We start from the raw sequence: 25,921 nt of genomic DNA on the forward strand, positions 1-25,921 counted from the left end.
TGTTTGCATAAGACACACACGTTTTTTCTCGACTTTTATCGAGTGTTGTCCATGTCTCTTTCACACACGCACACACACTTTTTTCACTCACTCTATCTATTTCACTCTCTCTCTCTCTCTCTCTAGTTAGGGACTCTCTCACGTCCATAAGCATATGGATGTTTTGAAAAGTCAAACCTCAGAAAAGTTTGACCAGGTATATGTGGAGAAAAACATTTACATCTAGAACGATCATTAGATTCATCACAACATGTACTTACTTCATACTATCATTTATCTTTGGTATTGTAGATATAAGTAATTTCTTTATAAACTTGGTCAAAGTTTCAAAAGTTTGACTTTTAAAAAAATGTTGGAACTACATTATCGAACGGAGGGAGGAGCTCTTTCTCTCTCTCTCTCTGCAATCTCTCACGGGCCTCCCCTCTCACTCGAACACTCTATACCGACGGATTATACGCTCACTGTGTCAGCGTATAGCTCCGTATATTGTTTACTTGACCGATCAACCAGTCCACATGCTGCCTTGTCAGCTCGTGTTCTGTATCTTCGTGTGCTGGCCCATGTGGCAGTGGGTGAAAATAAGTAAACTAGAGGCCCATCTGACACGCGGTGAAGTAAACAAAGTTTTTTTTAGCAGAGAAGTAAACAAAGTTGAAACCACTCGGGGTAGCATCCCGCATGCTAGTAAATTGAGGGCACATTGACGACACACTTCTTCCGTGTGAAGGACGCACTCGCGCACAATTCACCACTACGCGGCGGCATGCACGGAAGGAAGCACTCGCGCACACCTAGCACACAACACACACCAGCACACATGTACACCGACGTCGCTGCCAGTTGAGATGGACGGCGAGGCAGCCAACAAGCGGAGGCGGCTCGAGCCAAAACCGCATCCGGCGAGCTTGGACTTCATCAGCAGCCTCCCCGACGACATGCTGCTCTTCATCATCGGCCTCCTCCCCACCAAATCTGTCGTGCGGACCGCCCTGCTCTCGCGGCCGTGGCGCCCCCTCTGGCGCCGCGTCCCCCTCAGCCTCACCGTCGACCGCTGCCTCTGCGATGGGGGTTGCAAACGCATGGCCGCAGTCTCCAAGATCCTTTCATCGCACCCTGGGCCAGCCAGACGCCTTGACATCTGCATGTTCAGTATCAACTGCAAGGTCCAACCCAAGTTCGACGAGTGGTTCTTAGCCCCCGCCCTAGATCAGCTCGAGGAGCTCAGCTTTGAAGCTGGACGATGTCGCTCTCTGCCGCACTCCGCCTCGCGCCAACGCTGCACCGCGCCAGCTTCAGCTCCTGCTATCTTCCCCAGATTAATGCCGCGCCCGCCCTTCTTCTCCCTCAACTCAAGCAGCTCGACCTCTTCGACGTTGTCATCTCGAAGAAGGCTATGGAGCACCTGCTCTGCAGCTGTACTGCGCTCAAGTACCTTCGTCTTGAGCAGATCCACGGGTTCATTAGCCTCCACATCGCCTCGACAAATCTCCGATGGATGTATGTGTCTTGCTGGCCCCGCAACAAGACATCAATTGGGAATAGATCACTCCAGCTGTTCCATGTTATGGTCATTGAGAATGTGCCTTTCCTTGAGACATTGCTTGTATCGGATCTAGAAGGTCCAACAAAAATAAGGGTCATTAACGCGCCAAAATTGACAGCATTGGTGCACTCGTCTGCCAAATTCTCCGAACTCTTTATTGGATCCGTAATCATTCAGGTACAACATGTTGGGGATCGTAGCAGAAAATTAAAATTTTCTACGCATCACCAAGATCAATCTATGGAGTCATCTAGCAACGAGAGAGATGAGTGCATCTACATACCCTTGTAGATCGCGAGCGGAAGCGTTCAAGTGAACGGGGTTGATGGAGTCGTACTCGTCGTGATCCAAATCACCGATGACCGAGCGCCGAACGGACGGCACCTCCGCGTTCAACACACGTACGGAGCAGCGACGTCTCCTCCTTCTTGATCCAGCAAGGGGGAAGGAGAGGTTGATGGAGATCCAGCAGCATGACGGCGTGGTGGTGGAAGTAGCGGGGATCTCGGCAGGGCTTCGCCAAGCACAGCGAGAGGGAGTGGTGTCACGGGAGGGAGAGGGAGGCGCCAGGGGCTGTGGTGCGGCTGCCCTCCCTCCCCTCCACTATATATAGGGGCCCTGGGGGGTTCGGGCCCCTGGGAGATCCAATCTCCAGGGGGGGCGGCGGCCAAGGGGTGGCTTCCCCCCCCCCCCAAGCCAAGTGGGGGGCGCCCCCACCCCTAGGGTTTCCAACCCTAGGGGCAGGGGGAGGCCCAAGGGGGGCGCACCAGCCCACCAGGGGTGGTTCCCCTCCCAGTTCAGCCCATGGGGCCCTCCGGGATAGGTGGCCCCACCCGGTGGACCCCCGGGACCCTTCCGGTGCTCCCGGTACAATACCGATAACCCCCGAAACTTTCCCCGTGGCCGAAATTGGACTTCCTATATATAATTCTTCACCTCCTGACCATTCCGGAACTCCCCGTGACGTCTGGGATCTCATCCGGGACTCCGAACAACTTTCGGGTTACCGCATACTAATTTCTCTACAACCCTAGCATCACTGAACCTTAAGTGTGTAGACCCTACGGGTTCGGGAGACATGCAGACATGACCGAGAGGACTCTCCGGTCAATAACCAACAGCGGAATCTGGATACCCATGTTGGCTCCCACATGTTCCACGATGATCTCATCGGATGAACCACGATGTCGAGGATTCAATCAATCCCGTATACAATTCCCTTGGTTAATCGGTACGTTACTTGCCCGAGATTCGATCGTCGGTATCCCAATACCTCGTTCAATCTCGTTACCGGCAAGTCACTTTACTCGTACCGTAATGCATGATCCCATGACCAGACACTTGGTCACATTGAGCTCATTATGATGATGCATTACCGAGTGGGCCCAGAGATACCTCTCTGTCATACGGAGTGATAAATCCCAGTCTCGATTCGTGCCAAACTCAACACACACTTTCGGAGATACCCGTAGTGTACCTTTATAGCCACCCAGTTACGTTGTGACGTTTGGCACACCCAAAGAACTCCTACGGTATCCGGGAGTTGCACAATCTCATGGTCTAATGAAATGATACTTGACATTTGGAAAAGCTCTAGCAAACGAACTACACGATCTTTGTGCTATGCTTAGGATTGGGTCTTGTCCATCACATCATTCTCCTAATGATGTGATCCCGTTATCAATGACATCCAATGCCCATAGTCAGGAAACCATGACTATCTACAACGAGCTAGTCAACTAGAGGCTCACTAGGGACATGTTGTGGTCTATGTATTCACACATGTATTACGATTTCCGGATAATACAATTATAGCATGAACAATAGACAATTATCATGAACAAGGGAATATAATAATAACCATTTTATTATTGCCTCTAGGGCATATTTCCAACACAACACTCATCTTCTTTTCTGTCTTCTTGAAATTCACGTTTTTAAATATCTTCTTGATGTATTTATGACCGTCTTCCAGAAAATGATTCCCACAAGCTTGACCCAGTCTATGCGCACAGTGAAGATCTTGGTAATAAAATCTATCGGCCCCAATCTGGATCAAGTTGTTGGGTTCCTTTCATGCTTTCCGTGCACGGAGAAGCTACTCATCGAGGTGAAACTTTTTTCCTATTAGTAAATGGTAATCACAACGTAGCTCAATTGTTTCATAATTTTCCCAAATTACGATGACAAGTGTAGTGTTCAAAACTGCATCTACGCACTGCACTGAAAGACATGTTTTTAGTATTTTTCTCACGTGATCACCTGCATCGTTTTTGTTGTTGTACTACTATAGTAGCCTAGGCTAGTCATAGTGGAATGTAACTTAGACTACTCCAGTAACTCTATGGTTACCCTAAGAGCAAGTACTACCTCCGTCCTGGTTTACTCTTCCTATTTTGTAGTATCAAAATTTGACCATAGATTTAACTGACAAAATGTTAATGCATGTCACTAAGAACTATATCGTTGGATTCGTATTTGAAAATAATTTCAAATGGTGTAATTTTTAGTGACATGCATTGGCATTTTCTTACGTAAATATATGGTCAAAATATTATACTAAATAAGAGGTAGTACAAAAGTGGGCTATAACGGCCCTCCACTATGTAGGCCAAAACACGTGCCAAATTCACTTGTGATGCATTTGGCATCGATGCCCCTCCATTGCTCACCTAGTGCCCCAATCTGGATCACCTACTTTGCTCCGGTGCCAAATTAACTCACGCAATGAAAAAACACTTGCGTGGGAGAGAGAGAGGACTAAGACAATAAGAAAACACTTGTTTGGGAGAGTGAGAGGCTGGTGTAGTTGGTTTGATTGTTTGTTTATACATGTGGGTCGGTGTGCACAGCAGTGCGAACTCTCACATCGCGAGAGCGGTGCCAAAATCTTTTGATTTGACATCGATGTGTATTATGTGGCATACTTTTGTGAAATATGGCATCGGCCACATAGTGGATGGAAACAAATGCCCAAGCTCTTCACGTACTCCTAGGTAAATGAGAGGAAAGAGAAAGAGAGAGCGAGAGAGTGAAAAAATATCACTAGCCAGCCAACCCTATCGTATGAGCGAATGATATTGGTACCTCTTGATGACATGACAATCTTATACAGCCAGCTGCTCTAATATGTTCTCTTCTTTTGCAGATAAAAATAGACCCGAAAGTGAAAAATGTGCTGCACTATAACAATCTCATCGAATGCCTTGATCTCCATCTTACAGAAATTGATTTGATCGACTATCGAGGCAGCACATCTGAGATTAAATTGGCCAGGTTCTTTGTTCTGAAGGCAAGTGTGCTCAAGGTAATGAGGTTTGGCGTTCTCTGCCGCAACAATGAATGGCGTGTTGATCACCGCAAGCGTCTAAGCCTAAATGACAAAGTCTCCGCAGAAGCTGAATTTGTTTTTCAAACATCAAGTGGCCAGAGACTCAAAAACTTATTTGCCCATTAGTGACTTGTCAAGGCGGTGGATTTTAGTTTGTACGATAATGCTGCATCCACCTAAAGTAACGAAAGTTCTTACGTAAACTTCCTAGTAATTCCTTCTTCGTAGGTGCAGCATTACTCCTAACATTTGTAATATCAGTTTGAAACTTGTAATATTGCCGTGTCCTATTCCTGCATTTTCAAAATCCTGCGAATCAAGCAGGTCCTGAGTTGGTGATGATGTTGTGCTTGCCATGTTTCACCAAATAGCCGTGGGATCTAGATCTGACGCATACAAACCAAACTTCTCCAGTTTTGCAAAAAGATGCCCGCACTTGTTCCCTATTTACAAACAACTCCTTGTCTCTCACAGTCAGCCTTATCTCCTCCCCACCACATCTAGAAGGCCATGGAAAAATCTGGTGCGATGGCCGCTGCCGGCGCCGTCCACCCCCCAATCTTGGTGTTCCATGCAATGCACATGCATCTACGCACGGGAAATTATGTCGAACACGGCTAGTTGTAAGTAGGCTAGGTCTACAACCATGATGATAGTGACTGCAGACGGTGAGGCTGACTATGGTATGCCGAACACGGCACCTATACTCAGGTGTCATCTCCGGCGTAGGGTCTTGTCACTTCACTGTGAGGAGCAGCACGTAATAATTTGACCAATGGGTAGTACAGTGCTACTAGTACATTGGTAGTACTACTACTAGTACTAGCACCACCATCTAGATTTAGTAGTACTACCACGTCCATCTGGATTTAGTATTTGACTAGCAATGTCTAGTAATTCATGTCACAAAAAATGTACTACTCCCTCTATAAATAAATACATGGTGTATTGTTTTATTCCTATCTGCGAGATAACTTAATGTCTTTGTGCTACTTAATAGGATTACATGCAATGAACTAACCACCGCATGTGATGTTTGGTAGTCTCAAGTCATTGAAAGCATGCACGGCCCACATCTCTCATTGGTTGATATGTCATGAAATAAGAAACGAGGAGGGAGTTAATGTACCGTGCCTAAATGTTTTGGGATTATTTGGTTTTCGTAAGGTGACTTACACAACATTTTTGGTTACATGCATTAACATTTTATTAGTTAAATCAAAGGTCAAAACTTGGCGCAAAATGCAAAGGGGACCAATAAACCGCATCAAAGTTCTCTCGTTTGGCCCCAACTAGAGGTCCGGTGAGATGACTATACTGCACCGGCACAGAGGGGGATGCAGCTTCATTGACTTACTTCACCTACCTTTGGTTGTATGACACGTGGGCCCAACGGGTTGATGGCCAACCTGTCATACAGCCAAAGGCAGGTGCAGTAGAGGGGCGAGGAGTAGATGGCCAACACGCACGTGAATTCAACGCAGTCCGCACTTCTCACATAAAGGCTCCCGCCAGTCCAATCTACGAAATCCTACGCACCTACGCACCCAAGGGCAAGAGTGATCACTCCATCGCAAGATCAGTTGACTAGAAGCTAGACCCATGGAGGCGATGAGCGCGAGCATCAGCCGGCTGTGCCAGATGGTCCACGACGCCGGCCTGTGGCCCGACACCGAGGAACGTCTCCAGGTAGTGCTTGAGGCCGCCAGGGCGAGGGGCCGCTTGGACGACAGCTTCGTCTCCTTGTTCGACGAGGTCCTCGTCGGCTTCCTCGACAAGTTCACCGTCGTCAAGAAGCTCGCGGACGACCTTGACGTACGCCTCCAGCCCACGCGCCCGGGCTCTGTGATGCCTGCCACCCTCAACGGCCTCTACGGTGACAACCTCTTCGATGCAATGGTGGCCCTGCGACTGCCCGTCGTCGCGCCGGAGAATGTCCACCTCGAGGTCGCGCTTGCCGCGCAGCGCCTGGCGCAGCAAGACACCATCGACATAATCACCCATGTCTATGCGCAAATCGTCCACAAGGACTACTACGTGCAAGAGGAGGACGATAGGACGCTGCCCTTCTTGGACCGCAGGGCAACCTTGGACGACATTGTTCAGAAGCACGTTGAGCTTGCTGCCAACGCCACTGCTCCTCACACGTCGGTTGGTGACCCGGTGCACCATGGCGTGAGGATGTCGTTGATGGATTCGTATGTATCTTTATCTTTCCGTCAAATCCATGTAGTAGTATATGGTACTACTAGTAATTATCTTACCTTTCGCATCAACTTCATAATTTTCGTACGTACTCCATGCATGAACTGCGCCAGAACCAAACTTCTCATTACTCTAGGGAAAATCATTATTTCTATCTATCGGTCGCGCCATGGAGCAGAACCAAATTATACAAGTTACAATTTCAAAAGGAAAAGCCTGTCGTGTTCGCGTCGCACCCCCACACGGTTGGTCTGGCACGCAGCTCAAGGGGGAATGCGTGCTGTGTTGCATTTTCACTTACAAGTGGGACCGTAGTTGAGCAAACCGACTATCGGCAAACCCCCACCCCGTCCACCGCGCGATGGCTGAGAAAACAGGAGGGAGAAGAGATGGTTGTAGCACGGACTCCAAGAAAATTGGTGTCGGATGGCACTCGTGTGGGTGGCGTGTGCCATACTGCTAGACATGAATGCTAGTTATGGCCCATGCCACCCCACTATATCGAGGTGCTGGTTATGTACAACAAATTTCCTGGAGTCCCTGCTCAACCCTCCTCTATCTCTCTTCTCAGCCAGCCAGCAGACGCGCGGAGCCCATCGTCTGTTTGCTCATATGCGGTCCCACATGTCAGTGAAAACGCAAGAGGACCCACTGAACCTGCACATCTTTCACCTCGACGTGCTGGTGATGAAAAACAAATCCAATAAAGATCTTCGGTGGCCTCTTTTGGACTTACTCAAGAGTAGTAAGATTCTATTTCCAGTTTAACCCAAGATGCACATCACGTGGCTTCAACTACCACTCTATTTTCTTGCATGACACGACCTAGATGCTGGATGTCCCAAGTGTCGGCAAAAGGAGGAAGAACTTGACCAAATCTTCGGTTGGGCTCTCGTATTAGACTAGTTGTGCTACTCAAAATTTTATTGTGTAGAATGGATGCAAGTTTTGGTATTGGGAAGAAGAGTAGAACGATATATTGATAGAGCGCAATTTAGTAGATGTTCTAGCACTTTTAGCTAGCATAGAGGCTAGAGATGAGACTAGTGCACTTGTTGATAGAATAGAGGCTAGACACGTCTACTTCTTTACACTCGAAGAAGAAAGAAGCACGCAAGATCGAGCCTCCCCAGATCAACAATGAATGCATCGAGAAGGCACTAATCCAACTTATAGGAGCAGTTATGGAAGTTGGATATCTTCTAAAATGTATTCTTGTGGTTCTTGGTTTCTTTGGTCTTGCTTTTCTAGTCAAAATTTTGGTGATGTATTTCCATGTACCAAAAAAATCAATGATGAAAAAAATATATGTGTTTGCAAAGAAAAATGTACGCGGCCGGGATGCGTTCGCGCGTTCGGCGCACGGCCACCGCATCCGAGATATGGCCCGGACACGACCCCATTGCCCTACCAAATGGACAGAATCCGGGAAAAATGGAGGTCCGTTTGGGGTCATGCATTGGAGTTGGCCTTACAAGTGGGACCGCAGTTGAGGAAACCGACTATCGGCAAACCCCCACCTCGCCCGCCGCGCGATGGCTGATTTCAAGAAACGACGAGGTTGAAGAGATTGATGTAGCACGGACTCCAAGAAATATGGTGTCAGATGGAAGTCGTGCTAGTGGCGTGTGCCGTACTCCTGGACGTGAATGCTTGTTCTGGCCCATGCCACCCTACTACTCCTACTACTTATAGTAGTAGTATCGAGGATTCGAGGTGCCGGTTATGTATAGCGAACACATTAACATATGGCCCACCTCACACAGTGGCCAAATTTCCTGGAGTCTGTGCTAGGTTAAAAAGTGTTCTTTGTGAGGATGGGTGGCTGGTCTCAAGTTTAAAACTTGTTGTATTACGTACATAGACGTAGAGATAGTGCAGCATGTGAAGCTAGTACAAATAGTGTACTATTGTTGATTGGCCTCATCCAATAACCTGTTGCAATGCATGTACAATTATGTATTCGGAAAAAAATTGCCTCGTCGCAGCACCCACTCAGAGAAGCGACTCGAAAGCCATTCAAAAATTTAGTAAGTTTATCACAAGCATATCATTTTATTACATACAACAGGTCATCAACCCACAACGACAACGAGGATACATTATAAATACTAAAGTTTCATCACACAACAAATAACAAGCAATGAAATGAACTTCAACTCAACCAATCATCGGCGTTAGAAAAGCTTGCTTTGAACCACAAGTGATTCTCTGGGAAGGGCCGGCTACTGTCAATCTCGAGACCAACACATGACTGATCATCCAGGCTGAAGCGGCCTACTATATCACGACCAGGGTAGGGAACCACCGCAATGTCCAACGTATAGATACAGTTGCTTCTCATAAATGGCAGTAGTAACATTGTGTCAACAACTGTTGGATCGCCTTTCACCATCATTGGATAGTTTTGTCCAAGGAAGAGCGAGTTTTCTCCAATACTATGAATACTGTACCAGGGAGAAGGTGTTGGCGCTAGCACACTAGTATCCATCCCAAATACCATGCAACAAGTGTTGGAATAGGTTCGGAGAGTGCGACCATGGGAGACAACACCTACTTCCTTAGTAGTAACATCAGCAGTGGGCTGTATACAGACAAGAAGGGGTGATCCATCGGAATTAGTTGCCAGCCGCCACTGAGTATATGGGCCCTGCTTGTCCTCATGCTCGTGATCATCACCATCATCATCTCCCCATTGGTTATAAAAATTTTCAAGTATAGGTGGTGGAATGTTCACAGGACCTTGGAAACACAAGAAGAAGGTGAATTAGTAGAGAAGGGAAACTTGCTAACTCGCATGCATGTGGATGTAACAATTATAATTACGGTGGAAGACAAACGTACCGAAACTAGGAGGATCCCATGCAAAAACAGTGCCACGAGTGGTGGAAGCAAACACAAGACCCTCATATTGAATTGCATCACAGTACACATCCGTGTATAGAAACTGATTTTTGAGCAATATCCATCCATTCGAACCATGAAGGATGACAACAAGCTTGTCGAAGATAGCAACAACTTCATAGTTCTTGTAATTCCAAGAGCGGTTGGGAACTCGACAAATTGCTATCTTTCGTAGACGACAACCACCATGATCGTATTTGAACGTACGTAGATCATCTGTATGCTCAACCTCAGGGCACTCTGAGATTTTTGGAAGTGGAATCCGCTGACGAGTGTAGACATTCACAAGTTCCCACTCGCAATTTTACCCAATATAAGCAACCCAATCTCCATTTGCGCCAGCCCAGGCCTTACCCTTAATCGATGGCATCTTGACATCACACGTATCATTATCAAGCGGCGTCAACTTGCACAAGCCGAGGCCTCCGTCGTCCGCGCCCATGCGAACAGGCTTATAGCAAAGAAGATAAGGGAGATCAAACCGCTCTTGGACCCTTGGGTTCCTTGTAATGATGTTATTAGTTGAGTCGAGAATGGTCTTGAACGAACCTGCCATGCTAGCCGAGGTGATGACGTTGCATCGATCAATGAGTTCCCCCACCACGTCATCTTTCAGATCAGGGCAAGATAACAGGGTCGTTTCCGGCTTGTTCCCTCCATGGAGAAGATGATCGAACAATGGCAGAAGGAAGGGTGAAGGCAAATGGAGGAGGGAGGAAGAGCTTGCGACAACAATTCCAAATCGAGAGGGAAAGGCGAAGAGTCGGTGGACGGTTGCCAGTTTGCCACGGTACACGAAGAGGCGCCCCGGCCTACACGTCCTTTCAGAAATTGTACAAAAGGACTCGCCGTCGTCTCACTGACATGTTGGAACGGGACCACATGTCAACGAAACATGGTGTGTAATTTCTCTTGCAAAATGCCATCTGGCCGCGTTGGCCCGAGGTGCCGCATTAGTTATCGACCTTTATTTCTGTTTTGAAGCACGACTAACTGGTAGTACTGTTTGCAGAGAAAATATAAACTACTCAACCACTACTTCACCTCTAGTACTAGTAGTATAAAAAAGATATATAGGCTGGAGCTTCAGAGCTTTCTTGCTAACGGCTGCCCACTTGCTTCTCACACTATCACCCTCTCTCCAGATCTAAAAAAGACGTCCTCTCTCACCGTCCTCACCGGTGGTCACAGATCCGCCGGGGAAGAAAAGGATGTGCAGCATTGACGCACTCGTCGTCGGCGAGCAAGGTCACGCACTGACGACAAGGCTCACCTCTCAGACCTAGCGCCCGCGCGGGATGGCCTCTGTCCGCAAGCTCGTTGCCGTAGTGCGTGCGGAGGACGACGACCATGAGCGAAGCCACTTCCCGCCGACCCTCAGGTATGCTAACTCTTTTTGAAGCATACGCTTGTTCTGTTGCCCCATCTGCCACGTCGCTGCAAGTGGATCTTTTTCCACTCCACCATCTTCCCAATTTCCTATCCTCTGCTCTGCTGGTCACGCAGACGAAAACCTAAATTTGCACTATTAAAGGAAGCCCTACTTCATGCAAACTAATCTATGTCTGGGTTGAATAGGGAAAGGAAGGGAGACTATACTGTCAAAGAGAGTAGGCATCGAACCCGCAACTAGGTTGAAAAGGGGAAAATCAATAGCTAAGGAACGAGTCTCGTGTCTCTTGGTTGAAGAAGGGTAGAAAGGCATGACAACGCAATAGAGAATGACCAGGTCGATCGGTTTGTTGTCCTCACATAGGAAAAATGTAGCTAAAGAGAACAAAAATGGGATGTAATCCACATATGCTGCCTGGATATTTGTTGCTCTGGGCAACCATACCTCTCTCACCACTCTATGCGTCCGTGGAGGTACATCGTACTAGTGCGCCACTGTCCGAATGGGTCTCCCATGCTCTTATTGCCCCTTTTTGCTGTTAGTATAACGCCAGCGGTAAAGTCAACCAATGCTACTGCTAAAGTGATGCCACATTTAACTAATGTCGCACTCAGTCTAATGCCACCGATAAATTTAAGCAACGCCATTCAATGTCTCTAGGTTATTTCAGGGTTAGCTGTTGATTGTGGATGTATTAAAGATTTTTCAGCTAAGGCATTCTAATGTTGTTGCACTGCCAGTATACCAACGATGAAACTTGTTACTACCTTCAGATTTTTGCACTGTTAATGCTTATAGAGTACATACCTCACTTTCATGAGATAAGTCAATTTTTTTGTACAGTGTCACCAAAATGCCAAGGCGCTGATGTCATTTTATTTTCGTTAAACTGCACAAAAAATTATGAAGACAAGAGGAAAGGTCAAGAGTGGGCACCTCCTCCTTTGGCTATTGTATTGATTCGTTCGATCAAGTTTTTATGTTTGATCGATTATCAAGATTGGGATAGCAATTTTTCATGTCCACTCGAGTTCGAAATGATATTTACCTTGAAGGCACATGGTTTGCAATTTTTTAATACTGTTATTAGTTAATAATGCTAGTTACCTTAAGACTTTTGTATTTGGTTTAATGCTCTTGCACAGCTAGTATACCAATGCTGAAACTTGTTACCTTTACATTTTGTATTGTTAATTCTTATAGAAATATTCCAGTGCTAGAGCTTTTGGAAATCTGTTCAGTAAAACCATTATACTGTACCCTGTAATAAAATAACTACTCTACTGTTGCACTAGCCACTGGATTAGTGTATATTTGTACTATTTGAATGGTGTTGCATTAGCGTATGGACATATATAAAGTGTGCCAATCTTTCCCAGATATGTGCTCAAGAAAACTACTACATGTTTTTCTAAATACTGGACGTTTGGGTACTTTAAATTGAACTGCGAAAACGTCATACATTAAGGAACTGAGGGTGTAGAGTTCACTCAAATTATCCCGGTAAAGCTAGTCACACCTTTGTTCAAATTAATGTTTATTATGTTATCGGAGGAGGTCTGTATGTTTGTCTCTAATGCCTGTTGACTACATACCTGACATCATGATGTAATGTTAAGTCATTTCCTTTTGTACAGTGTCACTGAATTGTCAAGGCGGTGATGGCATTTTATTTTAGTTGAACTGCACAAAATATGCTTAAAAGAAGAGCAAAGGTCAGGAATCGATCATTCTTCCAGAAAGAACTATATGTGCCTTTCTGACATCAGCCACTATTGCCTTATTTATTCCTTCAAACAGGTGGTTAGAAACAGTCTTGCGACCTTTTCCCATTAAGAAATTGGAATGCTTATATTTGTGAGTCTATGCTTCAACTAGTGCCACTTTTATAGTAATCACACTTTCAATATCTATGCAAACGGGATGCTCGATTTTAGTGGAACTGCACAAAAAGTCCAACTGGTTCAACATTAGGAGCATGTTTTCTTCCAAACATTTATATCCAATTGGTGGCACTATGAACTGTTCATTACGTAGGTACATGGTTTGCTACTATCTTGCTACTCTTTTTGTGTTGTCATTAGATAGTAATACTAGTGGTTTGCATGTGAATTTATTGGCAGGGTGGACCTACATTGGAGGTGCAGGACATGATTTAATGATTGGATGCTCAATTTCGGTTGTATCGATTTCACCTCTTCCATCACTGCGAACATGGATATCCTTGGTCTGATGAAGAATAGGCGCTATATTTCTGCTTTGAACCAGCAAATCAATTCAGTATGAAATTGTCCAGGGCAAAACATGACTGTATCAAATTGTCAAGTGCAAAACATGACAGATGCTAAGCGAAAGAGACATGTTTAAACCGAAAATACAAGGTGGGGTATATGTTTACTAGCTGCTTGATATTTGTGCAGACAGCGATGTTTGCCCGTTGGTATTTGGCAAACACACAAAGTGACCGCAATTTTGGTTGAACTGCACAAGAGAATAGTATAGTCACTGCATGCAGTGCCATTTGAAAATACACATAGAAAGATTGGATAGTCACTTCATGGACAGCAGGAAAGTAGTACTGTACTATTTATTGGCCAACACTAGGTGCTTCATTGCTTTGGTGTTATTATACAATGGACATCATTTTTCCTAAGTTAAAGTTTGTATTCCGAAAATAGTCTTGCCGTGTGATCGAGAGAAGACCAAATCATTTTGCAGTGGATGTTCCTCCATCATGTGTGGTTCATTCTCATGGTTCCAGCTATTGGTGAAACCACTTACGTTTGCAAGAGGAATTGTAGACTTCACAAACAAATTTGTCTTTCAGTCTGTACTGAATGTTGGCCAAGAAAAGCATCCATGTCAGTAGGAAGAACATATGTTTTTTCTAGATCTTTGCTTTTGGAGCTACATATTTATATATGATTTGTGAATCATTGAGATGCATTAACATGTTGATCTTATGTATGGTAATCGTACTAGTTGGTTTTGAATTTGGGCTACTAATGTGAACATATTACAATGCCAGGCCTATGAGTCTCGTGTGAACATTTTGAACGGATCGGCTCTTACTGCTGTGCACATCATGATCCTTATTTCTGTGTTCTCAGTGTTTACAAGTTACTAACAGTTCCTTATTTCTGTTCGCTCAGTGTTTACAAGTTGCTGATCGATCACTTGCTAGCCTACTAATGCGCTCCTGGAAGTTTTAGTTCAGACGCAAGATCCGAATTGGTAGTTTTTTGAATAAAAATGCCTACCTCTGAAGAAACTGACAAGCTGCTCTGAAGAAAATGCCATGCGAATCTGAAGAAACTGCCAGCAAAAACGTTCGCAAATGCCTTATCTCCCAGCAAACGTTCATCAGCTAATGCGATCGTACACGTACACCATCCGACCTACTCGATCCTAAACGTACACTATCCGACCTACTCGATCCTACATGGATAAATAGCGGATCACGCACGTACTACCTCCTTTCCGGTTTGCAGGGCTCAATTCAAAAATCTAACCCACCAAGGTAGATGATGAGTGGTGGAATCATTTTTGACAAGGAGGGAGTACCTCATCTGGATGATTCGAGTGCACTCGTTTGACCGTCATGCCGGCGTGCGACCCAGCACGGACGGGACGCACCACTGACGGGACGGGACAACATAGTCATAATTTCAGTTTTTCTAGTTTTCCACGGCAAGTTGGCGCGCTAAGCCATGCCTGCTTATGCATTGAATTCCGATGACCGCGATGACCGTCACGTTTCTCGCGACACGCTAGTTCGCCTACCTTCCGCCTATAATTACTGTTTCCCGGGCTTCTCCGGTGGCACCATCACCCAACTCGCCTATCCTCATAAGCCCCCACCGGCCCGACGTCGCTCGCCACTTATCCTCGCTCTCGCCACGTCCGCCATGCCCCCGCTCGTCCATGATAGGCGACACCGGAGGCGGTCACCGCCGAAACTAGTGTTCGGTTTTTCACCGGAAGGCAGACGGAGGGAGGATGCATTCTATGGGTCTTTAGATGGCAATGCAGACTATGAGGATTTGTTGGAGCGCGACCGCCTGGCGGAGGAGCAGCGTATTGCTGATTTGCGCTGCCGGCGGGACATGGAGCAGCAGCGCACCGACGCTCTGAGTCGCGAGCAGAGCGCCCGCAACTGGGCCAACTACGTGGAGGCCGGCGCCCGACAAATAGCCCTGGAGGTTGTCGGGCACACACGCGTTCGCGACGCCGATTTTTACTACCAGCTCGTCAAGTGGGTTTCCCGCTTAGAAGCCGAAGCTTCGGTGGACCACACCGGCATGGAAAGGGCCAACGGGCGCGAGCAACGCGCCCTATCGCACCTCTGGCAAGTCCGAGGCGAGGCGGAGGACGGCGGTGCCCGTGTTTAGCGTGTACCGCAGATGGCGGCCGCATCGTCTAGTTAGCTAAAAGTAAGTTAGTACTTGTACGCTACTAGAGTATTAGTGGGAGTAGATAGTTAACTTGGCTATGATGGTTGTCAACGTGGAAGTTCAGTACTCTATATGTGGATCAGACCTGTTACTTTGCTCTGAATGTTGAACTTTCCGTTTGAACGTATGGAATGGGCTGTTATTTTTTGAATGGGTTGTATTTGTCCTCCACGGGTTTAGGGGCTGACTTGTGGGCCTACCAAGTTGACGCGTACACAATCAGGAGATGATTGTACGTGGAGAGGATGACAACAGGGACCCGCCAAGGTCATGGCAGTACGCAAGCAAGTGCCTCCTTATTTCAAGCTAATAAAAAAATGGCTCCTCCTAATGGATTTCTGACATCTGGGTCCCATGCCATTGTAAACGTAGTCAATAAACGAGAGAATTGCACAACGAGCGGCTGACACCAGGGACCCAGCAGCTTGGCCAGTTATTTTTGTTTTAGGTTAATTTGATAAATGCCACTCCAAATCTGGTGTTTACGAGAAATGCCACTGCAATTTCCAAACTTTGAAAAATGCCATTTCCAGTGGCATTTTTCGAAGTCTGGAGTGGCGTTTTTCAAAGTTTGCAAATTGCAGTGGCATTTTTGGAAGTTTGGAAATTGCAGTGGCATTTTTATGAATCGCCATAATTGGAGTGACATTTATCTAATTTGTTTTTGAGACAGAAGCAAGTTGTCAACTGGGTAGTGCGGGGCACTCTGGCCTGTCTAGACAGCCTTCTCTTTTATGTTTACCACAGACCAGCCCAGTAGTTTTTTCTTTCTTTGTGAAAATGGCTAGCCCAGTTTTTTTGTGATTTGCCAAGTAAGTCGCTTTGCCAGGCCTGTTGGGCTGCAAATCTTTGAAGACGAGGAGAGCTTCATTCGGCTGGCCGAGAAAATGGCCTATCAGTAATGAGAAATGGGCTGTACATTTTTAAAACACATCAAACCGGCAATTAGTTTCAAATTTCTTTTTTTCATTTTGAGATTTTAAATTGCATTGATTTTTATGCGTGGACAATTTCTTGGATTTTATATTGATATACATTTATTTTTAAAATAAGTTTGAATGTGACTCGAAATTTCGGGATTAAAAACAGTTCGGACTGGACCGAAATATGCAAAATTTCGTATAATTTTTTAACCGTGGCCACAATATCAGCTGTAATGCTAACAAAAAGAATATGGGCTAAAAAACCTTAAGAATTAGCAAATGGGCTGTAAATTATTAGAAATAATGGCAAATGGGTTGTATGCTGTGTTCCACAGATTTGAGGCTTTCCTAAAAAAAGGTTGACGCACAAGCAGTGACTGTTGGATGTCCATCCAACGGCCGTCGTGCTTCTTCAATCTCTGCTCTTCCTGCTCCAGCCGCTCAAACAAACGCCGGCGGGACTGCCTGCTCCCTCCTCCCCGCGGCCGGCTGTGCTGCCGCGCAGGCCTCACCGCCCCACCGTACTCCCATCGCTGGCCTAGCCATCCCTCTACTCACCCACACCTGCTGTTATTCTCCGGCGACGGTAGACGAACCGGTAAACCCTCGTACGGTCGTACCCCCCTTCGCGTGGAAAACAACTGCTGAGTCTTCCCCGCCTCTGTGTCGTTCCCTTCCTAGGCCTCGCCATCGTCCATCGCCCTGGTGCTCTCGGCGCGGCCTGGTCAACGTTGTCAACGACCGACATGCATTTGAAGTGGACTGTACGTGGAGAGGCTGACAGTTGGGTCCGCGGCCGCACGCAAGGAAATGCCTCCTTATTACACGCAAAATAATGATTCCACCACCTGACATCTGGGACCCACCAAAAGGGCCTCTGTATTTCGCGAAAAAACGTTACCGCCGCTGACAGCTCGGACCCACCAGCTATATCTTCGCACGCAAGGAAGTGCCTCCTTATTACGCACAAAATAATTAATACTCCCCCTACTAGCTGGGACCTAGTATAGTGGGAGGCTGACTTGTGGGCCTACTAAGTTGACGGGGACGGAGGGCTTTGTCATCTTAGTCAATATGCACGATTCTAGCTCCTGTGACTGTACGATGTCCATCCAACGGCCGTAGTGCTTCTTCAACCTCTGGTCTTCTTGCTCCAGCCACCCAAACCAGCGCCGGTCGTGCCTCGTGCTCCTGCCTCCTGTGGCCGGCTGCGATGCCGCGGAGGCCTCACCGCCCCCTACTACTCCCACCGCTGGCAAGGCCATCCCTCTACTCACCCACACCCCCTGTTATTTTGCGGTGATGGCAGCCTCACACCGTAGCGAACTAGTGAACCCTCATACTCCTCTATGCGTGGGCATCCACTGCTGCGTCTTCCCCGGCTCCGCGTCGTCCCCTTCCTAGGCCTCGCCGTCGTCCACCGCCCTGGTGCTCTCGGCGCGGCGTGGTCAACGTGGTCAAGGAACGGCTTCCATCATACGTGGACTGTATGTGGAGAGGCTGACAGCTGGGTCCACGGCCGCAGCAAGGAAGTGCCTCCTTATTACGTGGAAAATAATGATTCCTCCACCTAACAGCAGGGACCCACCGGATGGGGAACCGTATTTCGCGAAAAAACGTTTCCCCCCTGACTGCTGGGACCTACCAGCTACATCTTCGCACGCAAGGAAGTGCGTCCGGGCAAAAAAATGATTCACCCCCTGACTGCTGGGACCCACCAGCTACATCTTCGCATGCAAGGAAGTGCCTGACAGTCGGGACCCACCTGGTCGAAGCGTACGTAGCGTTGTCATTCTGGTCGCGAACGTGTACGTACATACTGGTCGATGTAGAGGCGCGCACGTAGCATGTACACGTACGTACAGCGGCCAGTGTGCAAGAAAGAAAATACGGCCACGTACGTACATACGGGAGGGGTCTCGAACGCCTACTCCCGCATACATACGGCCAGGGCTCATGTACATGGCTGGGTCGGAACGGAGAAACAGCGTCGTCGTCGTGTTCATGGGGAGGCAACGGAATGCGTCGTGTTCATCGGGAGGCAACAGAACGCTTGGGAGCCAACTGGCTTGGACGGAACAGCCGATGGAAACGAGGCCTGGCGTACCGCACAACGGAGGAAACGGCCTTGTGTTCGACCGGCCATGTTCGAAATGGGATCCCGTTCATTGGGAGGGGTCTGGCGTACCGCAAAACGGAGGAAACGGACCTCCTACGGTCGAAACGGGGGTCCTATTGATCAGGAGGGGTGTGGCGTACCGCAAAACGGAGGAAACGGACTTGTGTTAGAGCGCTACGGTCGAAACGGGGGTCCTGTTCATCGGGAGGGGTGTGGCGTACCGCAAAACGAGACTCCACGGGATACTGTTCATCTCCACCGTCGACCCCCTCCAGCCTCCACAGGCTACTGTTCACCCACCGTCGACCTCCTCCAGCCTCCACCTGCGACTGTTCATCCACGGGCTCCTGTTCATCCAGCCTCCACCGCGCGCTACTCCACCGGCTACTGTTCAACCAGCCCTCTCCATGGGCTCCTGTTCAACCACCCCTCCACGGGCTACTGTTCATCCAGCCCTCCACCATCTACTGTTCATCCAGCCCTCCACGGGGTGGTCCTGTTCATCCAGCCCTCCACGGGGTCCTGTTCATCCAGCCCCAACCGGGTCGATCGATCGGGGTCCTGTTCATCCAGAGGCAACACCACGGGGTCCTGTTCATCCACCCCCACCAGGAACTGTTTTTCCAAATCCCCCCAGCAACGCTCACTGTTCATCCAGAGGCAGCATCGATCGGCTTCAGTTAGCAGCAGTAGCGAAGGAATCGCTTGATCGGATTCAGTTAACAGCCATCGATCGATCGCTCGGGTTTAGTTACGCGTAGCCTGCAGTGCAATCACTCGGGTTCAGTTAGAGCCCAATGCCTCGCTCGGGTTCAGTTAGAGCCCAACGCTTCGCACCCACGCGCGTGCGTGTACGAGAGAAACGCTCATCGCTCGGCCCCGACCACCCACCGTAACCGGGAACACCCCGATATTTTCCTCGCCCTCGCTTCTATCACGGTTTTTTCCGACCTGGACGGCCCACAGAATGTCATGCAGCTGCGTCTCCGTCCCGCCCAGGACGAAAAGCCCATTTTCTGTCATGATTTTTTGTCATAGAAGTAGGAGCCCACCACATCTATGATGATACCGGGTTTTGTCACAATTATCGTCATATAAGTGTCATAAGTATGACAGAAAAAAATTTCGTTCGGCCCAAAATGTCACGGATGTGTTTTTTTTTTGTATTGTAAACCAGCACATTCGTCGTCAGGAGAACCAAATGTGCGCAAGCATGATAGGTCTGAGGAAGGTGATGACTAGGAACATGGAGCTTGAAGAGGAACTCAAGTCTACACGCGACGGATACGAGGAGGAAATTGCAATACTAGTAGAAAAGAATGACGATCTGAGAAGGAAGCTAAGAGTATTCATGGGAGACCCCGCGCCAGGAGGAGATGACGACCATCCCGAGGACTACATCATCATCGACGACACCGACTCCGACCCCGACAGTAGTGATGATGATTATGAAGACGAAGCTGGAGCGGATATCATGGAGTCTTCCACCGATCAAAACTTCTAGTCAACCACCATATTATCAGTAGTATACCCCCATGTATATAGTAGTAGTCCGAGTATTTTGTAACGGTAGTTAGATCATTTGTATGCCCTTGTTTGAATTGAGTGTTGTGATATATGTGATTTGTCTCGTGTGCATATGGGTAGTGTTTTCTCACTAGACCTCACTCTATTCTAATCTCTCCCCTCTAAACCCATCTGATGCCTCCGAGACATGACACCGGATTCGTCTTCCCACCGGAGATCACTCAGTTGATCCAACAGCAGAAAGCCTTGATGCAGCTACTAGTTCAGAACCAAGGCAACAACAACAACAACAACAACCCACCGCCAGCACCTCCAGTTGACAACTTAGCCTGTTTTCTGAGGTTGAATCCGCCGGTGTTTTCCAGTAGCACCGAGCCGATTGTTGCTGATGACTGGCTATGCAGGATTGGAAGGGAGTTGACCACTGCAGGTTGCACAGATGCTGAGAAGGTGCGTTTTGCCGCACACCAATTGGATGGACCCGTAGCCTCATGGTGGGAGAATTACACAACCACTTTCCTATAGCCAATGTCACTTGGGATCAATTTCAGCAAGCATTCCGCACTACACATGTCTCAACTGGAGCTATGAGCATAAAGAAGCGTGATCTCGCAACTTACGCCAGGGAAACTGTACTGTGGGGTAGTACGTGGATGAGTTCAGTAAGTTAGCTCGCTATGCCCCGGATGATGTGGCCACAGATGCTGCGAAGCAGGAGAAGTTTATGGAAGGGCTGAATGATGAGATGAGTATGCAGTTGATGGTGGCAACATTTGCTAACTATCAGGAGTTGGTAGACAGGGCTCTTATGATTGAAGGGAAGTAGCAGCAGATAGAGAGCCGCAAAAGGAAGTATGGACAAGGTAAGTACAATCCTGGGGCCTCGCAGAAGCCTCGTTTTACCCAGAACTCGGGAGGATATACCCATAACCATGGAGGCCACACTCACAATGGAGGAAGCTCACATAACCACAGTGGCCCCAAGAATGGAAATGGGAATGGAGCAAGCAGCAATCAGAACCATTCCAACCCAGCAACGCCCGCCAAGAAGGATCTCAGTCACATTACTTGTTTCAAGTGCGGGAAGACTGGACACTATGCCACTGTGTGTTCTAAAGCCAAGAATGGAAATGGCAATGGAAGCGCTGGGAAGAAGCTCAATCCTTTCACTAGAGGTCAGGTGAACCACATCAACGTGGAGGAGGTTGAAGATCAGCCTGACGCAGTGATTGGTAAGTTTTTGGTTAAGTCATTACTGCTCTCGTTCTTTTTGATACTGGTGCATCACATTCATACAAATCAAGGGGATTTGTGGACAAGTTTAAGTTACCCACCTTAGCCCTTAGGTCACCCATGTTTGTAAGCTCGCTAGGAGCAGAGTATATGGCCAGCCGATGGTGTGATCGGTTACCCTTAACCATTGGTAGCCATGTTTTCCTCTCCGACCTAGTAATCTTGGAGTCACAAGGATTGGATATAATACTAGGCATGGATTGGCTATCGAAGTATGGAGGAAACATTGACTGTGCTAGTAAGTCAATTTTGATCACCACCCTGGAGGGAAAAAGTATCAAGTATGTGTCTCGGCATGCGTCGAGGAGGACCCAAGTGAATTCCCTCTAAGGAGTTGTTCAGGAGGAAGTGCCTGTAGTGAAGGATTACCCGGATGTATTCCCAGAGGAATTACTAGGCATGCCGCCGGATCGAGACATTGAGTTTTTGATAGAGCTATTGCCAGGCACCGAACCGATATAAAAGAGACCATACCGGATGCCCACAAATGATCTGGAGGAGATTAAGAAGCAGATTAAGGAGTTATTGGAGAAAGGTTACATTCGACGAAGTTCGTCACCGTGGGGAGCCTAAGTGCTCTTAGTTGAGAAGAAGGATGGATCTTTGAGAATGGTTGTTGACTATCGTAGGTTGAATGAAGTGACGATCAAGAACAAGTACCCACTACCGATGATCAACGATTTGTTTGACCAGCTGCAAGGAGCTAAAGTATTCTCCAAGATCGATCTGCGATCAGGATACCACCAGGTGAAGATTCGAGAATAGGATATACCTAAGACGGCCTTTACCACAAGGTATGGGCTATATGAGTACACAGTTATGTCATTTTGATTGACTAATGCCCCTGCCTATTTCATGAGTATGATGAATAAGGTGTTCATGGAGTTCTTGGACAAGTTTGTCGTGGTGTTCATTGATGATATTTTGGTATACTAGAAGAATGAAGTGGAACACAAGGAGCATTTGCGTTTAGTTCTCGAGAAACTCAGGGAACATCAGCTATATGCCAAGTTCAACAAATGTGAGTTTTGGGTGAAGGAAGTTGGATTCCTTGGACATGTTATATCAGGAGAAGGTATAGCAGTAGATCCTACCAAGGTCCAGTCAGTCACTGAGTGGTTGGCACCCACCTCAGTAGGAGAGATCCGTAGTTTTCTTGGACTCGCGGGATATTATCAGAGATTCATTGAGAATTTTTCCAAGATTGCAAAACCTATGACGGAGTTGTTGAAGAAAGACACTAAGTTTAAATGGATAGATGAATGTGAGGCAAGTTTCCAGGAGTTGAAGAAACATTTGGTTACAGCCCCAGTGCTGATTCTGCCGGATATACGCAAGGGTTTCCAAGTGTATTGCGATGCTTCTCGCTTAGGACTTGGAGGTGTACTTATGCAAGACGGAAGAGCTATTTCATAGGCCTCACGTCAGCTTCGACCGCATGAGTTGAATTATGCCACACATGATTTGGAGTTAGCAGCTGTGGTTCATGCACTCAAGACCTGGAGACACTTTCTTATTGGAAACCGTTGTGATGTGTACACGGATCACAAGAGTTTGAAGTACATTTTCACACAGAAGGAGCTGAATCTCAGACAGAGGAGATGGTTGGAGCTTATAAAGGATTATGATATGAAGCTACACTATCATCCAGGAAAGGCCAATGTCGTAGCAGACGCTTTGAGCTGGAAGAGTTATGTCAATACTCTCATAAGCGGAGGATTGCCAAAGGAGTTAGCCGAAGATCTCAGGGAGCTTCGTTTGGAGATAGTTCCTCGAGGTTTTGTTGCAGCAATGGAGGTTCGGTCAACATTATTGGGAAAGATTCGAGAAGCTCAAAAGGATGATAAGGAGATTGCTGAGATAAAGGAGAAGATGAGTAACGAAAAAGCCAAAGGTTTTCGTGAGGATGAGTACGAAACCTTATGGTTTGAGGACCATGTTTATGTACCCAATAATGCGGAGATCGGGAAGTTAATACTTCAGGAGGCCCATGACTCGCCATACTCGATACATCCTGGAAACACCAAGATGTATTTGGATTTGAAGGAGCATTTCTGGTGGACTGGTATGAAGAAGGATATTGCTGAGTACGTAGCTGTGTGTGATGTATGTCATAGAGTGAAGGCAGAACATCAGAAGCCAGCAGGATTACTACAGCCTATGCCGATACCCGAATGGAAGTGGGACAAGCTTGGCATGGATTTTATCACCGGATTATCTAGGACCCGATTGGGATATGATTCTATCTGGGTAGTAGTGGATCGTTTGACCAAAGTGGCTCACTTTATGCCAGTGAAAACCACGTATACGAGTGCGAAGTTGGCCAAGATATATATGACCAGGATCGTATGTCTGCGTGGAGTTCTGAGGACCATCGTATCAGATAGAGGAACATAGTTTACTTCGAAGTTTTGGCATCAGCTGCACCAGACTTTGGGTACCAGGCTAGAGTTCAGTACAGCTTTTCATCCACAGATAGATGGACAGACCGAGAGAGTAAATCAGATTCTGGAGGACATGTTGAGAGCTTGTGCGCTAGATTATGGATCTAGTTGGGATGATAATTTACCCTACGCGGAGTTCTCATACAAGAACAGTTACCAAGCCAGTTTGAATATGACACCCTTCGAAGCTTTGTATGGGAGAAGGTGCAGGACACCATTGATGTGGGATGAAGTTTGATACTGTCAGTTGTTTGGACCAGATCTGATCAAAGAATCTGAAGAGAAGGTTAAGTTGATTCGCGACAGACTGAAGGTAGCGCAGTCCAGGCAGAAGAGTTATGCAGACTCAAAACGCAAGGAGGTAGTCTATGAAATCGGAGACAGAGCGTTAAAGGATTTGGCGTTAAGGGAAAGTTAGCCCTTAGATTTGTAGGACCATACCGAGTTTTGGAACGTATGGGAGAAGTGGCCTACAAGTTGGAGTTCATGATGTGTTTAAAGTTTCCCAGTTAAAGAAGTGCCATGCAGAGATGGTCGATATTCCTCTGAGAGATATAGTGCCCCTGGAAGCAATTCAGTAGGATAGTGATTTGACCTACGAGGAGAAACCAGTCAAGATTCTTGAGTTTGCCAGACGAGTTACACGCAGCAAGGTTATCAAGTTTTGCAAAGTTCAGTGGAGGCACCATACCGAGGATGAAGCCACCTGGGAACGAGAGGAAGATCTACGGAAAGACCACCCACACCTATTTTCAATTTGGATGTTATACATAGGTCATCATATGCATATCATATTTTAATTGCATTTTGGTTTTGATACTAGAAATCCTAAGCAACTCAAGGACCCACAGAGAGAGTTGGGGATTTCGTTTATTTTCATATTTGGATTTTTCTCAAATTTGAAAAGAGGATCATTTTGGTTTTAATATTTTGCTCTCCAAAAATATTTCTGATATTAAAAATAAAAGAGAGGAGATAAAAGGACTTCTCCAAAATAAAAGAAATATTGGACGAAAAATGTTAAAATCAAATAAATATTTTATTTGCTATTTTATTTGAATTAGAAAAATATGCATTTTTCAAAATTGCGTTTTTAGGCCAGAAAAATGTTCACTTTGTTCTAAATATTTTATTTAGACGGCGAAAATTGTTTTTGGCATTTTTAGAATTTTTTTATATTTATTTAGAATTTTTCTTTGGCGGAATTTATATAAAAAAAGTCTTCGGACCGACTGGGCTGAAGCCCAGCCGGCCTATCGCGCCGCCACCGCCTCCTCCCGCTCGGAGTCCGGCGTGGACACGCCGCGGGAGTCCCGAAGGACTCTGCGATGCCGCCACCACCTCAGGATGCCCCTCTATTCAAAAGGGCTAGCCCCGACCCCCTCTACCCTCGTCCCGCCCCGCCGCCGCAACCACCGCCACCAGCGCCGCCGCAGCCGCCGCCCCGCGCTCCCTGCTGCCGCCGCCGCCGCCTCGCTGGAGCCCCACCTCGTCGGAATGCCGCCGCCGCTGTTGACCTCGTCGCCGCCGTTTAATTGGTATAAACCGATCCCGGTTCGCCGGTTTTTCGTTCGGTTTTTTTAGATCGGTTTTCTCGGTTTAGATCTATTTTGCGAACGTTCATTCATTTAGATTTAATAACGAACGAATTCGTTCATTTATCTCTGTTAGCGGACGTTCGCGCCGTAGATTTTTTTCTTTTTCTGTTTTTTTCGGCCAGGGACATATCCGCGAATTTTTTATCGCATATTAGCCCCTGATCTTCAGACCCTCGCAACTTTT

Source organism: Triticum aestivum, chromosome 3D (assembly GCF_018294505.1).
Source record: "Triticum aestivum cultivar Chinese Spring chromosome 3D, IWGSC CS RefSeq v2.1, whole genome shotgun sequence".
Lineage (NCBI taxonomy): Eukaryota > Viridiplantae > Streptophyta > Magnoliopsida > Poales > Poaceae > Triticum > Triticum aestivum.